The sequence below is a fragment of the Podarcis bocagei genome (genome assembly GCF_964188305.1).
Source record: "Podarcis bocagei genome assembly, chromosome: 13".
Lineage (NCBI taxonomy): Eukaryota > Metazoa > Chordata > Lepidosauria > Squamata > Lacertidae > Podarcis > Podarcis bocagei.
Genome location: NC_138138.1, coordinates 55,013,645 through 55,026,333, shown reverse-complemented (window position 1 = coordinate 55,026,333; position 12,689 = coordinate 55,013,645). Strand labels below are relative to the sequence as shown.

General features: G+C 48.6%; 1 protein-coding gene across 1 annotated transcript in view; it reads left to right on the top strand.

Moving 5' to 3' along the window:
• The window catches only part of LOC308572249 (thialysine N-epsilon-acetyltransferase-like), a 185,096-nt gene extending 173,827 nt beyond the window's left edge, over positions 1-11,269 (top strand). Inside the window, exon 7 of the transcript XR_014001652.1 lies at positions 11,255-11,269. The gene's annotated coding sequence lies outside the window, so the exon portion shown is untranslated. The remainder of the gene's footprint in view (positions 1-11,254) is intronic.
• The last annotated feature ends 1,420 nt before the right edge of the window (positions 11,270-12,689 follow it).

Sequence of the window (12,689 nt, the reverse complement as noted above, 5' to 3'; positions counted from 1 at the left end):
GAAATTTACTGGGTGGCCTTGCGGGGCCGGTCGCTGCCTCTTTCAGCCTATAATAATAATAATAATAATTTATTATTTGTACCCCGCCCATCTGGCTACGTTTTCCCAGCCACTCTGGGTGGCTTCCATAGAAACCAAAAAAAACACTAAAATATCATACATTAAAAACTTCCCTGAACAGTGATGTCTTCTGAATGTCAGGTACTTATTTATCTCTTTGACATCTGATGGGAGGGCGTTCCACAGGGCGGGCGCCACTACCGAGAAGGCCCTCTGCCTGGTTCCCTGTAGCTTTGCTTCTCGCAATGAGGGAACCGCCAGAAGGCCCTCGGCGCTGGACCTCAGCGTCCGGGCAGAACGATGGGGGTGGAGACGCTCCTTCAGGTATACTGGGCCAAGGCCGTTTAGGGCTTTAAAGGTCAACACCAGCACTTTGAATTGTGCTCGGAAACGTACTGGGAGCCAATGTAGGTCTTTCAAGACCGGTGTTATATGGTCTCGGCGGCCGCTCCCAGTCACCAGTCTGGCTGCCGCATTCTGGATTAGCTGTAGTTTCCGAGTCACCTTCAAAGGGAGCCCCACGTAGAGCGCATTGCAGTAGTCCAAGCGGGAGATAACTAGAGCATGCACCACTCTGGCGAGACAGTCCGCGGTCAGGTAGGGTCTCAGCCTGCGTACCAGGTGGAGTTGGTAGACAGCTGCCCTGGATACAGAATTAACCTGCGCCTCCATGGACAGCTGTGAGTCCAAAATGACTCCCAGGCTATGCACCTGGTCCTTCAGGGGCACAGTTACCCCATTCAGGACCAGGGAGTCCTCCACACCTGCCCGCCTCCTGTCCCCCAAGAACAGTACTTCTGTCTTGTCAGGATTCAACCTCAATCTGTTTGCCGCCATCCATCCTCCAACCGCCTCCAGGCACTCACACAGGACCTTCACCGCCTTCACTGGTTCTGATTTGAAAGAGAGGTAGAGCTGGGTATCATCTGCATATTGATGGACACCCAGTCCAAACCCCCTGATGATCTCTCCCAGCGGCTTCAGCCTACCCTACCTCGCAAGGTTGTTGTTCCTGGGAGAAAAAGTTGGGCCACCAATGCAATCTTTACAGGTCAAGAAAATGTTTTGGACTACAATTCCCATCAGCCTCAAGGAGTTGGAATGCGGGAGGGGAACTCAACTTCATTTGCATTTAAAGGCAAACCCGATCCAATTCTGATTTCCGGGAACGAGAGGTGGAACTGAAACCCGGCCACCCTTCGCTAATTTGACGCCGTCCGGTTTTTGCAGGGTATGCTTCCTTCACCCAAAGTTGCATTCCTATATATTAGGGTAAAGCAATGGCACAAATGTATGCATCGGTGAAAAGGACCTACAGTATGTCTTTGCAAAAATGTGTATATTGGGCAAAATATACACATGACCGCGTGTGCAAGTTAGGAGAAATTTGCGCTTAAATGTTGGCGGATTACCATGGTGCCTTAAAAAAAATAAATGCAATTGGATGTGGAGTTTAAGACTGGATAAATGAAAATCATCCCTGGTTGGACGAAGGACAGCAGGTTGACCAAAAATGTCTTATTTTTTTAAAAAAATATTTTTATTCGGTTTTACACATACAAATTTATAACAAATACAAGCACAACTTCATGTAAAGATATACCTCTGAATCTCTGGACTTCCCACTATCCCTTCCATGGCTGCTCCTGTCAATATTTACACCTGTGTATCAACCCATTATCCACATTTTTTATCCATCTGAGTTATCCATAGTCTTTGTTACCTTGCAAGTGAGTTTAAAATCCCGCCAGTTTTTTCATCTGCTTCCAATGATCTCCTAAGTAAATTATAAATTCCCCCCATTCCTTTTTAAAGTTGTTGTCCACTTGGTTCCTGAGTTTTCCAGTTAATTTTGCCATTTCAGCATAGTCCGTCAACTTGGTTTGCCATTCTTCCCTGGTCGAGACTGTTTCGTCTTTCCATCTCAACAAAGAATGTCTTAGATACTGTGGGGGGTGGGGGTGTCCCTACAATTTTTAAATATGTATTTGTTCATTTGTCTGATGATTATGGGATGCGGGTGGCGCTGTGGGTTAAACCACAGAGCCTAGACCATGGGTAGGCCAACTAAGGCCCAGCGGCCAGATGCAGCCCAATCGCCTTCTCAATCCAGCCCACGGACGGTCCGGGAATCAGTGTGTTTTACATGAGTAGAATGTGTCATTTTATTTAAAATGAATCTCTGGGTTATTTGTGGGGCATAGGAATTCATTCATATTTTTTTTCAAAATATAGTCCGGCCCCTCACAAGGTCTGAGGGACACTGGACCAGCCCCCCTGCTGAAAAACTTTGCTGACTCTTGGTTTAGACCCTTGTATAAAGGTAAAGGGACCCCTGACCATTAGGTCCAGTCGTGGCTGACTCTGGGGTTGTGGCGCTCATCTCGCTTTATTGGCCAAGGGAGCCGGCGTACAGCTTCCGGGTCATGTGGCCAGCAGGACTAAGCTGCTTCTGGCGAAGCAGAGCAGCGCACGGAAATGCCATTTACCTTCCCACTGGAGCGGTACCTATTTATCTACTTGCACTTTGAGGTGCTTTTGAACTGCTAGGTTGGCAGGAGCAAGGACCGAGCAATGGGAGCTCACCCCGTCGCAGGGATTCGAACCGCCAACCTTCTGATCGGCAAGTCCTAGGCTCTGTGGTTTAACCCACAGCGCCACCTGCATCCCTAGACCCTTGTATACCCCTCCCCATTTGTGACATGCTAGTGATGTAGTGATGATGTATCAGTGATGCCTCTCCAAGTGTATTCTGGGGAAAAGAGGGAAGTTTTAACAGAGATCACCCCCTGCTCGGGGTTCTTACTCCTGTGAGGACCTGTTGTGCAACAATAAAGATTGTGATCTACTGACCGCTCTTTGGCTCCAAATAAGTCATACCTCGCGTTACAGCCACTTCAGGTTGCGTTTTTTCGGGTTACAGACCTGCCGAAACCCGGAAGTACCCATGGTCTAAACCACAGAGCCTAGGGCTTGCAGAACGGAGGGTCGGCAGTTCTAATCCCCGCAATGGGGTGAACTCCTGTTGCTCTGTCCTTGCTCCTGCCAACCTAGCAGTTCAAAAGCACATCAAAGTGAAAGTAGATCAATAGGTACCACTCTGGCGGGAAGGGAAACGGCGTTTTCGTGCGCTGCTCTGGTTCACCAGAAGCGGCTTACTCATGCTGGCCACATGACCCGGAAGCTGTACGCCGGCTCCCTCGGCCAATAAAGCGAGATGAGCGCCGCAACCCCAGAGTCGACCATGACTGGACCTAAAGGTCAGGGGTCCCTTTACCTTTACCTTTACACAAGTGTTGCGCAAATTCAACATTAGGTCACTTTATCAGAAACCTTTCCCAACGCCTCTTAAGTCCCCATCACCCAAAGAACAATCAAACTCTTGACATCTCCTTGCCCTCAGGACTTGTCTGGAGATGGGCTTTCAGAACACCTGACTTTCTCAAATGCCTCTGGGGATATCTAGCATTGCCCCCCTGGTCACTCCCTGGGTGGGGGGCCATGAATGCCCTCTCACGCTTGGGGAATTATGGTGGGATGCCCTGTTCCTGCTTCTTGGTTCATGGAGGGAGGTGGAGCCCAAATTCACCTTTCTTTCAGGGTTAAAATGGTCTCGGATTGAGGAGAGTCAGTTCAAGTATGGATTTTCTACGAATTTATAAAGCTAGATTTCTTCCCTGCGCTGTCAAGTCAGAAGGATACGTTCAGGCATAATATTTGCAACATGTAACAACTATAAAGATGTGTTTCCCCCCTTGTCATTTCCTTAACAAAAAGAATGGGGGAAATTCTTAATTTATTTAGGAGACCACTATGAGCAGATGAAAAGATTGGCAGGATTTTAACCTCACTTGTCATGTAACAAGTACTATGGATCATATGGATAGATTCAAAATATAGATTATGAAATAATATGCGGTTGAAAACGTTGTCAATAGGAGCCATGGAGGGGATGAAGTCTCGAGATTCAGAAAAATCTCTCTGTATGTATATGTATTTGGTTTTGTGTTGTATATTTCATCTTTTTAATATAAATTTATATTTGAAAAATCAAATAGGATCTCCTATTTAATAACGGGCAGCTTCTAACATACATAAAAACGTAATAAAACGTTAAAGTATTTGATCCCCTGCTAAATTTCCCCGTTCACCCTCTGATGAAGAAATGACCAGCCCATAATTTTAATGGCAGGTTTATCGTAGCTGTGAGAGACAGAATAACAACAGGAAAAACCCACGGAAACCCAGAAGACAAAAGTCAGAAATTGGCGTGCATTATAATGAGTGAAATAAGTATTTGATCCCCTGTCAACCAGCCAGATGTCAGGCTACTTGGTATCCCTCTCACTGTATCTCCTTGGCTTGGGGGTCCCATAACCCCATACCCTCTCCGCTGAGAATAGGAACATCCTGATCGCCGAAGAATGGGTGCTTTTGAATTCTGGGGCTGGAGGAGACTCTGGAGAGTCCCATGGACTGCAAGAAGATCAAACCTCTCCATTCTGAAGGAAATCAGCCCTGAGTGCTCACTGGAAGGACAGATCCTGAAGCTAAGGCTCCAAGACTTTGGTCACCTCATGAGAAGAGAAGACTCCCTGGAAAAGACCCTGATGCTGGGAAAGATGGAGGGCACAAGGAGAAGGGGACGGCGGAGGAGGAGATGGTGGGACAGTGTTCTCGAAGCGACCAGCATGAGTTTGACCCAACTGCGGGAGGCAGTGGAAGACAGGAGTGCCTGGTGTGCTCTGGTCCAGGGGGTCACGAAGAGGCGGACACGACTCAACAACAACAACAACAACAAGGAACAGGGGGAGGTTCTGGGATCAGTTCAGAAACTGGGACGGCTTCTGTCAATCCGGGACTGTCCCTGGAAAATTGGGATACTTGAAGGGTCTGCTACCTGCCGGGCTCCGAGTCTTCTTCCCTAGAGGGTTCCCTGGCTGGTGCCTCCTACCATTCAATGGCATCCAGGCAGTCCATGGCAAGACTTCGAACTGCGGAACTCCCTGCCACAAGAGTCAGTGTTGACCGCGAACCTTGATGGCTTTAAAAGAAGGCAGGACAAATTCATGGAGGAGGAGAGGGCTATTGATGGCTCCACCCCCATTGTCCAGCCCGGACACTGAGGTCCAGCACCAAGGGCCTTCTGGCGAATCCCTCCCTGTGAGAAGCCAAGTTACAGGGAACCAGGCAGAGGGCCTTCTCGGTGGTGGCGCCCGCCCTGTGGAACGCCCTCCCACCAGATGTCAAAGAGAAAAACAACTACCTGACTTTTAGAAGACATCTGAAGGCAGCCCTGTTTAGGGACGTTTTTAATGTTTGATGTGCTTTTAATGTTCTGTTGAAAGCTGCCCAGAGGGGCTAGGGAAACCCAACCAGATGGGCGGGGTAGAAATGATAATAAATTATTATTATTATTATTATTATTATTATTATTATTATTATTATTATTATTATTATTATTATTATTATTCCTAGCCACAATGGCTCTCCTCTGCCTCCACGGTTGGAGGCAGCAATGCTTCTGAATTCCCTCCTGGAAACCGCAGGAGGGGAGATCGGGTCTTGTGTTCGAATCCTGCGTGTGAGTTTCCCACCACGGGCATCTGGTTGAGAATAGGATGCTGGCCATTGGCCTGATCTGCCGGGGCTCTTCTGAGCAGTGTTCGAAATTAGCCAGGCGCCAGGCACCTTTTGCACCTGGCTATAGGGACGCGGGTGGCGCTGTGGGTTAAACCACAGAGCCTAGGACTTGCCAATCAGAAGGTTGGCGGTTCGAATCCCCGCGACGGGGTGAGCTCCTGTTGCTCGGTCCCTGCTCCTGCCAACCTAGCAGTTCGAAAGCACCACAAAGTGCAAGTAGATCAACAGGTACCGCTCCAGTGGGAAGGTAAATGGCGTTTCCGTGCGCTGCTCTGCTTCGCCAGAAGCAGCTTAGTCCTGCTGGCCACATAACCCGGAAGCTGTACGCAGGCTCCCTCGGCCAATAAAGCGAGATGAGCGCCGCAACCCCAGAGTCGTCTGCGACTGGACCTAATGGTCAGGGGTCCCTTTACCTTTACCTTTATTGGCCACCTGCGACCAGGTGAAGATGCCCGGGCGCCCATCCTGACGTCTCCACCATCTTGCGGATCCTTGGATCTGGACTGTTTCCGCACACTCGTACCCCCGTCCTGTAGAATTCCATCAGCTATATTTTCTCTGCACAATTGGAACGAATTTCCGGAGCCAAAACGCTTTTTCTGCACAGCCTGAGAATGTGCCCTCACCCTTAAGAAAAAGAGGCAGGGACGGGCCGATATTAACCGTATTTTTCCGTGTATAAGATGATGTTTTCCCCCCTCTAAAAATGAATGTCAAAAATTAGAGGCCGGATAGATATACACAGATTGTGTCGAGGGTGGACTGGCAATTGGCTGTTGCCCCCCAAAATAGTAAAGGTAAAGGGACCCCTGACCGTTAGGTCCAGTCATGGCCAACTCTAACCTAGCTCAACGTTGTCGTCTGAGGTAGCCAGAATAATAATAATAATAATAATATAATAATAATAATAATAATAATAATAATAAAATAACTTGTACCCCCCACATCTGGCTGGGTTTCCCAACCACCCCAGAAGCGAGAATCAATCACAGCCAGTCCATCTTTTGAAAAAATAAGACTTTACAGCAGCCTTACCCCAAAAATGGCGACTGTAACCTCGTTTTAGTAGCCATTTGGCGCCTAGATTATACATATGAGTTTCTAACACTGGTTTTGAGGTTCCTGTGTATTGTGGTGGGCCTCTGTGGGGCGGGTGTTGGTGGCCCTGTCCTTTAGCGGTTCCCCTCCTGCTTAAAAAGTCGTGTCCGGAGATCAGAAGTGGGAACCTTCGTTTCGACTTCACGTGATACGGTGTCCCGTGGGGTCCATTCTCCGAAAACTGATGGCTTAATATCTTGTGGTCATTTGGGGGACTGTTACCGGCACGCTTCTCTAGAAATTAAGATCGTAAGCAGAGCCTAACGGATCAGGCTTATCTTAGTCCAGCATTCTGTTCTCACAGTGGCCAACCGGGTGCCCATCGTAGGAAACCCGCCAGCAGGATTTGAACACAATACCCGCTCTCCCCTCTTGTGGTTTCCGGCCACTGGGGCTCTGGAACATTTCTGCCTCAGTCCACAGAGGCAGAGAGCGTTCAGACAGTTGAACCTCCGGTACTCAGTGAATTCTTTTTAAAAAATAAAATCCAGCAAGCTTTTCAGTTGAATTCTGGTTTTAGCTCGTTTTTATTTTCATTGCCCTGAGTTTTTTCCAGAGACAGCTACGTTTAAGCGGGATGCGAATTTGCCTAAATAGATGAATAGGTACATCATTGCCCTGGGCTCCTTTGGGAGGGAGGGAGGGCGAGAAGAGAAATTTAATAAAGAAATAAAATAAAAATGGGCCTCTATCTCAACCGCGTCAGCGCAGCCAAGCTTCCATCAGCTCGATGATTATACTGGCTGGGTGGTGTAGTTGAAAACAGCTGAGGGGCATCAGACTGGGATTTGGCTAACGCATGTAAGAAATATATTATTACAATTATGTATGTGTTGCATTTATATCCCACCTTTCCCCTCCATGGATCTCAAGGCAATGTAGACAGAGTTGTCCCCTCCCTCATTACAACGGCCCTGTGAGGTTGTTGTAGTTGTTTAGTCGTGTCCGCCTCTTCGTGACCCCCTGGACCAGAGCACGCCAGGCTCTCCTGTCTTCCACTGCCTCCCGCAGTTTGGTCAAACTCATGCTGGTAGCTTCGAGAACACTGTCCCACCATCTCGTCCTCCGTCGCCCCCTTCTCCTTGTGCCCTCCATCTTTCCCAACATCAGGGTCTTTTCCAGGGAGTCTTCTCTTCTCATGAGGTGGCCAAAGTCTTGGAGCCTCAGCTTCAGGATCTGTCCTTCCAGTGAGCACTCAGGGCTGATTTCCTTCAGAATGGAGAGGTTGGATCTTCTTGCAGTCCATGGGACTCTCAAGAGTCTCCTCCAGCACCAGAATTCAAAAGCATCCATTCTTCGGCAATCAGCCTTCTTTATGGTCCAGCTTTCACTTCCATACACCACTACTGGGAAAACCAGAGCTTTAACTATACGTACCTTTGTTGGCAAGGTGATGTCTCTGCTACCCTGTGAGGTAGACTAGGCTAAGAACAACAACAGCAAATTTATTTATACTCCGCCCTCCCCAGCCAGAGCTGGGCTCAGGGTGGCTAACACCAGTAAAATTACAGTGAAAACTTAATGGGGGGGGGGGGAAACCAATTTAAAATACAGGTTAAAATGCAATTTAAAATGCAGCCTCGTTTTAAAAGCTGCCCACAGATCAAGACCATAAGGGGAGGGAAATATAAGGGTCAGACTGAGTCCAAACCAAAGGCCAGGCGGAACAGCTCCGTCTTGCAGGCCCTGCGGAAAGATGTCAAGTCCCGCAGGGCCCTGGTCTCTTGGGACAGAGCGTTCCACCAAGTCGGGGCCAGTGCTGAAAAGGCCCTGGCCCTAGTTGAGACCAATCTAACCACCTTGGGACTTCCAAGGTGTTGTCATTTGTGGACCTCTCTGCGGGGCGTACCAGGAGAGGCAGTCCTGTAGGTACGTGGGTCCTAGGCCACGTTGAAGTAGGGGCACTTCAACCCTGCTCTGCCCCATGCCCCAGTCCAGTGCTCTAACCACTATGCCACACTGCCTCTCATCAAGGACTGGAGGCTTTCTCACGGGAAGGGAGCTGGTTGGACCAAGGTGCCTCTGGCAAAGGCGAGGTGGTCGGGAAGTCGGGGGCTCTAAAAGGCGAATAATAATAATTAGTAATAATTAGCATTTATATAGTGCTTTTGAAGCACAGAAAGGTTAGTATTTCCCCTATTATTCTTCATAATCATGCTGGTTGTGCGGTGGGGATGAAGTGTCTCGTGTTTTTTCGCGGGGAGGGGGGATCGTTTGAATCCACCGATGATGCCTTTGTTTCCACGCGTATCTGGAGAGTGCTGCCTTGCGGTGCTTTGATGGAGGGGTCAGGGTGGCCAGAGGGAGGAATGGGTCAGCTCCCAGTGGAGGCTTGGTGTGGGGTGACCCAGGGCAGAAGGCCACTGCCAAATTTACGTATAAGCTAAACAAGCTATAGCTTAGGTCCCCACTCTCTTGGGGGCCCCCAAAAAATGTAAAGGGGGGAGAAAAAACCCTGGATGCACATTTCCAAAATATAAGATAAAAAACAAATAAAATAAAACCTACCTACAGCAAGTGTTTTGTGTTGTGTAGACTCCTAGGATGCAAGTTGTGGGTCCCGCCTACTAGCCTGCTCCCTAAAATATCACGGGTTTGTTCCTTTCTATATATAGGGTGCCTACATTCTGCATGGACTGATTGCAGGGCAACATGGGCAAATGGCTTGAGATACCTATTAGGTCCATAGATTTTTGAATTCTGGTGCTAGAGGAGACTCTGGAGAGTCCCACGGACTGCAAGAAGATCCAACCTCTCCATTCTGAAGGAAATCAGCCAAAACCAATAAGTGAATTGTAGAATTCTAGAATGGGGATGTTCCCAGGGGTCATCTAGTCCAACCCCCGGCAATTCAGGAATCCCAGAGAAAGCATCCGTGACAGATGGCCACCCGACATCTGTTTAAAAGCCTCTAGCAAAGGAGAACCCAAGGGAGACCGCTCCATTACTGCCAGAAAGTCCTGTTCGGTCAGAATCTCCTTGCTTGTCATTCCAATCGACTCGGGTCTTGCCCTACAGAGGAGGAGAAAACAAGCTTCCTCCATCTTCCTTGTGACAGCCATGAGATATATGGTGAGATATTTTGGTGCTGTGGGTTAAACCACAGAGCCTAGGACTTGCTGATCAGAAGGTCGGCGGTTCGAATCCCCGCGACGGGGTGAGCTCCCGTTGCTCGGTCCCTGCTCCTGCCAACCCAGCAGTTCGAAAACACGTCAAAGTGCAAGTAGATAAATAGGTACCGCTCTGGCAGGAAGGTAACCGGCGTTTCCGTGCGCTGCTCTGGTTCGCCAGAAGCGGCTTAGTCATGGTGGCCACATGACCCGGAAGCTGTACGCCGGCTCCCTCAGCCAGTAAAGCGAGATGAGCGCCGCAACCTCAGAGTCATCCACGACTGGACCTAATGGTCAGGGGTCCCTTTACCTTTAAATACCGTATTTTTTGCACCATAACACTCACTTTTTTCCTCCTAGAAAGTAAGGGGAAATGTCTGTGCGTGTTATGGAGGGAATGCCTGCGGGTGGCGGGGGGGATCTGCTGCAGTCGTGAGCAGAGGATCCATGGTTCCCCTTCCTTCCCTCATCCGTGGTTACAAAGCATGGATCCACATGGATCCTCAGGATTTTTGCATTGGGCTACTCCAAACTCACTGTCAGATCACATGTCTGTGGCCACAGCATGAACCACAAAAATCATATATCCACTATTTCGTTTAGAATATTTTTTTCCTTGTTTTCCTCCTCTAAAAACTATGTGCGTGTTATGGTCTGGTGCGTGTTATAGAGCGAAAAATACAGTATATGCACCACACACGACGCCATTCTGCTCAACTGTCCTGCTTGGAGCAGGACATCCTGGAATTACAGAAGCCCTCCCGGCTTCCGAATGGGTTTGGTTTGGAGCATCTAACCAGTAGGATTAGCCCCAAAGGGATGCCTTCTAGTCCAGTGGCCTGGGGAGGGAACCCGCAAGCAGGATTCGAACACAAACTAGAGCAGCGCACGGAAATGCCGTTTACCTTCCCGCCAGAGCGGTACCAGAGCAGGAGGGGAGCCACTGAAGGACAGGGCCACCAGCACCCACCGCACAGAGGCCCACCACAATACACAGGAACCTCAAAACCAGTGTTAGAAACTTAGGTGTACAATCTAGGCGCCAAATGGCTCCTAAAACCAAGGTTACAGTCGCCATTTTTGGGACCAGGTGGCTGTAAAGTCTTATTTTTTCAAACATTGGACAGGCTGTGATTGATTCTCGCTTCTGGGGTGGCTGGGAAACCCAGCCAGATGGGGGGGTACAAATAAATTATTATTATTATTATTATTCTGGCTAGCTCAGATGACAACGTTGAGCTAGGTTAGGAGCTTTGAGAACTTGAAGAAAAGTCTCTTGATCCAGTTATAGCCCACATAGCATATTTTTCCGCCTTTAAGACACCCCCTATTGGGGGGGGCAGGGGACACAGGTGGCGCTGTGGGTTAAACCACAGAGCCTAGGACTTGCCGATCAGAAGGTTGGTGGTTCGAATCCCTGCGACGGGGTGAAGCCCAGAGTCGGCCACAACTGGACCTAATGGTCAGGGGTCCCTTTACCTTTACCTTTACCTTTACCTTTACCTATCTCCTCTCAGTCTCCTCTTTTCCAGGCTAAACATACCCAGTTACGTCAACCGTTCCTCATCAGGCTCAGTTTCCAGACCCAGTGCCTCCCATCAGCTTCGGCCAGTGGCCCAGCTACACCCCTATCTGGACAGGAATAATAATAATAATAATAATAATAATAATAATAATAATAATAATAATAATAATTTATTTATACCCCACCCTTCCTGGTTCAAATACCGGGCTCAGGGCGGCTAACAACAAATTTAAAACAATTGTAAAAGCAGCATAAAATACAGTCTAAAAACATGAATAACAATAAAATTCAAAGTTCAGAAATCAATTTAGGGGAAATCCATCTAATGAATGTTAGATAATCCCCAGGGCTATCTGGCTGAATTGGTCCTACTTGGGCCAGCGAGGAGACCAGGGGAGAATTAGCTGTGGGGTCTCAGAGTGGGTGATCTTCATAAAAAGGGGAGGGGGAGGGAAGAGAAGGGAAAATAAAAGATCAGGCTGAATTCAAATTAAAAGCCAGGTGGAATAGCTCTGTAATCCTGCAGGGCCCTGGTCTCATGGGACAGAGCATTCCACCAGGTCGGAGCCACCACTGAGAAGGCCCCGGCCCCGGTGGAGGATAGCCTAACTACTGTTGTCTATGTTTGGTAACCTCAAAGTTATATGACTGCAATGCGTTCTACATAGGGCTGCCTTTGGAAACTACAGTTAGTGCAGAACTTAGCAGCCAAGTTGCTCACCGGAAAAAGACAGTTTGAGCATATTTCACCCATCCTGGTCCAATTGCACTGGCTACCAATTAGTTTTCCAAGCCTTAAACGAGCGTCCACTGTATGGTAATTTATCGATCTTGTTGTTGTTTAGTTGTTTAGTCGTGTCCGCCTCTTCGTGACCCCCTGGACCAGAGCACGCCAGGCACTCCTGTCTTCCACTGCCTCCTGCAGTTTGGTCAAACTCATGCTGGTCCCTTCGAGAACACTGTCCCACCATCTCGTCCTCTGTCGTCCCCTCCTTCTCCTTGTGCCCTCCATCTTTCCCAACATCAGGGTCTTTTCCAAGGAGTCTTCTCTTCTCATGAGATGGCCAAAGTCTTGGAGCCTCAGCTTCAGGATCTGTCCTTCCAGTGAGCACTCAGGGCTGATTTCCTTCAGAATGGAGAGGTTGGATCTTCTTGCAGTCTGTGGGACTCTCAAGAGTCTCCTCCAGCACCAGAATTCAAAAATCTATGGACCTAATAGGTATCTCAAGCCATTTGCCCATGTTGCCCTGCAA